Raw genomic sequence first — 4082 nt, 5'->3', positions numbered from 1 at the left:
CTGCTTTACTGTTTGTAAGTATTTCTTCCTCCTCTCAGGTCAAAGACAACATGAGCCCCTAATGTTGGATTTGAGAGGTGCTTCACTATCGGGAAGTGTGTGTGCTTCACAGTACATATGAGCCTTTCCCTTTGTTCTTCCATTCACCTTGTGCAAAGACTTGACTTTGAAATAGGAAGCAATAACTTCATAAATCTGCTGTAGCATGCACATAGGTTACATGCTGTGACATGGTGGGTACTTGAGAGATGATCCTTTTTTGTCTGAGCTGCAAGTTATTTGCTATTATTCTGGCTATCACTTCCCCTTTAAAGATGAAAACAATTTGTGATACATCTCAGCCTAGCAGTTGTCAGGTTGCGACTGCATGGCTATATTTGCCCTTACTACCCGTGTTGTGGTTCTGCACTGTCACTGTTAGTTTCTTTGTCTTGGGTTATCCAAGAGAGGTTAAAAATAGCATCTGTCAGCTCTTGAACAAGCACACTTGGATGTCTTGTGTGCGTGAGGTAGTCAGCGCCGAACTAGACTTGATTTTGCCCAAATTAGCACACGCTGTGCTCAAGTCTGAGTGACCCGTCTGTGCCACACAGCGGCTCAGGATTCCACAAGGAATTCCCTATTCCCAGCTGCTCCCGCTCCTCTCTGCCTCCAGCACTGTGCTGTTGATACGGCTATCCTGAGAGAATTAGGATGGCTTTCACCTTGGGGATGGTGCCAGGTCCATCCCCACCACGACTTTATAAACCTCCCAAAAAGATCTTTCTTTGTTGTTCTGTCTTAATAGTGACACGCAGTGGCGGCATAACACAGTGGAGGCTTATGAGAGCAGTGTTGTACAAAGCCATAACAGTAAGAGCACACTAGATCGATCATTTTAAATTTAACACTAACAAATCTCAAATATTTAGTTGCTGCGCACTGAGAAAAATGAGGGGAAAAAGCCACCACACTGTGCAGGACCAAATTGTTTATGTACCATGGCAGGCTAAGCTGCTAGTTGCAATGCCTGACAAGTTGCAACATGTAAAAACTTGTTACAGTATGTAAGAATTTTTAACAGTTATATTCTTGTATTAACTTCTTACAGAGTTCTCCTGTGTTCATGGTGGTAACCTTCAGTGGAGATTTCATAGCTTACTCCCAAGGTAGATATGTTGCAGAGCGGGCTGAGGGCAAGATGTAGCACACAGGAGAAAGTTACAAGTCCTTTGCAAGATAATGGCTTTATTTTTAAACCCTGTTTTCCAACATAAAACATCTAAATCATCTCATCTTGTCAGTGTTAATCTTGACAAATAATGAAGAGTGTTCTTGTTAATGTGTGATACTATTTTCCCCTCCCATACCTGCTGTATGTTATACATGTTCAGGTCTGCTCCAAAACCTCCTGTTGGGATGCCTGCCAGCTGAAATGCCTTATATCCACCACTGAGTCCAATATCAAACATAATGTTTACAGATATTTGTGTCCAAAAGGACTATACACTAGTATGAAGACACCTAATGAACACGATAGATGGCGTGGACAGCAATCCCCCCTCAGCAGTCTCCTAGTGGTCACACATTTGTGAGGTGGCTGAGTCAGGTTTTCATTCATTCCTGTTGAGAGGTTGTTCCTGGGGTGACATTGAAAGCAATAGGGAATGCTAAATTTATTTTGTAATCTGCAAGAGGTCTGTGGCTTTTTGACTGAACAAGACAGGCAAGCCAAGAAAATAGGTCCGCCTTATATAATGTGGGATATGACAGCTTGATAAATAGTGATAATAGCCAAAGGAACAGGATTTGTGTTGCCCAGGGTTTTTGCATTTGCTGGATTCTGGTTAGGATGCCTGTTTAATTATACTGTTGGTACAGTATGTGCTTTTCTCTTAGGCTTTTCTCTTCCATCTGTTGCATATTCTCTGGAAAGTGCTACCATTTTGTTACCTCTTTCCTGTTTTCCCCTCTTCCCATGGTGTTGTGTTGTGGAACAGAATGTGAACCCTCAGTATATGTTATGAATGAAGGAAGAAAACTAACTGGTTGGTAATAAAAGAACTGGAAAACTGCACTATTTGTTAATTCCCCATCATGTACCCAAAGCAGATACAGTGAATAGCCCCTGCACTGCCTCATCCTTCCTTTGTACTCTCTTTATTTCCATCTCTTGCTGTGAGAGTGCTGTTTGCCCCTCCAGGCTGGAGCTGAGCCCTCTCCCGCCTGTAGATTTGCTCTGCTCCTGGTCACATGTGCAGGACAGGCTATACAGTCCCCAGGAGGTGTATGGCTGCAGGGATTGTGAAGCTGATCATGGACTGGGGGGAAAGCAGCAGATTTTTCTAGGAGGGATGGACATCTGGGCTGAGATACAAAGGTATAGAGCAGATACCACTGCTGGACTCTTTAAGTTCTTGTAAAAGGGCATGTAAGGCAGACATGGGCAGAGGGGTTGGTGACCAGTGTATGTAAATAAGTTAATAGAAGTTAGACTCCTTTCAAAGTGTGTGTGTGTGTGTGTGTATTAGAGCCATGAGACGGGGAGCTCCAGTTATACAGAGGCATTATTTCCTCTCTCCTGGACACAGGAAGCTCTGGACAGGATGATGCCATGAATGTCAGCAAAAGAATCAATATCCTGAAATAAACTCCTGCTTCACTCAAACCAAAACTGAAAATTGGGAGGGGGTGGCCAGTTCTTTTCTGGTGCTGTTAGATTGGATTTACACTCTCCGAGACACTAAGTTGCAATAACTGGATTTGTTGCCTTGGAGCAGACCCCTAACTGACACATTGCACCCTTTCCATGGATATGGGTTGCAATAACTGGATTTGTTGCCTTGGGGCAGACCCCTAACTGACACGTTGCACCCTTTCCATGGATATGAGTTTACATCTGGAAGGGATCCTGGTTCTCCTTCCAGCTACATGTGGTACCTTCCTGGTCTTTTTCTGTCTTACAAGGATCCTTCTCTCCTCTTAGGTTTTGTCAGGCTTAGGATCTTTTTTCCCCAGTGCCCCTTCCACTCATCCCTCTCTCCTCTCCCAAGCAGCAGCAGCTGTGTAGCAAGAGGTGAATGTTTCCCCCTACCCATCCCCTGTTCTTTTCCTTGACTATAAAAGTATGACCCTTTCCTAACTGACAGAGGAGGTAGCAGACCATCAACCAGGTATGTGGGGAAAATACTGGAAAAAAATGTTCAGCGAGGAGTGCACCTATTGGCTATCATTCACCAGGGACAAACTGTCTGCACACCTTAGGAACAGGAGGGAGGCAGCTTGGTGTACCACTCTAAGGGAGACATGAAACAAAAGATGGAGTGGCATGGAGGTTGTTGTGGTCATGATCTGTTTAAAACAATGCAGCCAATGAGAACTATAAGCCAAAAGAATGACCCAAAAGGTGACCAAAAGCTCAACTTGGCTACATTAACTCAAAAATGCATATTACTTTTCACACCCCCACATATGCTAATGACTAAAGTCATGCAAGCTCCAACCTAAACATGAAATGACATCAGCTGTAACTTTACCTTTTTCCCTCCCTCAAAGGCAACAATATAAATATAGCTTAACTGGGGCAGGATGTCAGAGCAGGCTCCACCTCTATATCCTGGGATGGTCAATGGGCTGTACCTATCTCCTCTCCCATAGCGATGCCTGTTGTGTAAGGCTCAGTCACTCAGCAACACCAAGTGCTTCTTCAGGAAGTTCAAAAAGCCAGCCTGTGTTGATGATCATACTTTTAGCACTGTTTAGGCATCCCACAATGTGTTTGTCGACAGCTGTGTCATTCATATTTTAAGTATTCGTGCCTGCTTCTGCAGCCAGCGTTTTTATCACCAGCAATCCAAGAACCTGCCTTTCTATTGCCCAATAAATGATACTATTTTGCATCTGGCCATAAGAGTTATTGAACGTGTCCAGACTTCTGGTCTGGCCATGAGAGTTCATTAGTTGTGACCAGACTTTGTGTGTCACACTATTTGTGAGCTTGTAACCGTGGTGGTAGTTCTTGAATGTGACTGGACTTAAAGTGCTACTTGGCTCTGCAGTTCTGTTACTTAGTGTTGAATTGGCTATCACTCAGAGTCTAAGCC

General features: G+C 43.9%; 1 protein-coding gene across 1 annotated transcript in view; it reads left to right on the top strand.

Annotated features, from left to right (window-relative positions):
- SLC22A23 (solute carrier family 22, member 23) overlaps nucleotides 1-4082 on the top strand; it is a 98161-nt gene that overhangs the window by 64328 nt on the left and 29751 nt on the right. The gene's annotated exons all lie outside the window — the stretch shown is intronic.

Source organism: Acanthisitta chloris, unplaced genomic scaffold (assembly GCF_000695815.1).
Source record: "Acanthisitta chloris isolate BGI_N310 unplaced genomic scaffold, ASM69581v1 scaffold5604, whole genome shotgun sequence".
Lineage (NCBI taxonomy): Eukaryota > Metazoa > Chordata > Aves > Passeriformes > Acanthisittidae > Acanthisitta > Acanthisitta chloris.
The sequence above is the reverse complement of the archived record's forward strand: the minus strand, read 5'-3'. Positions and strand labels throughout refer to the sequence as shown.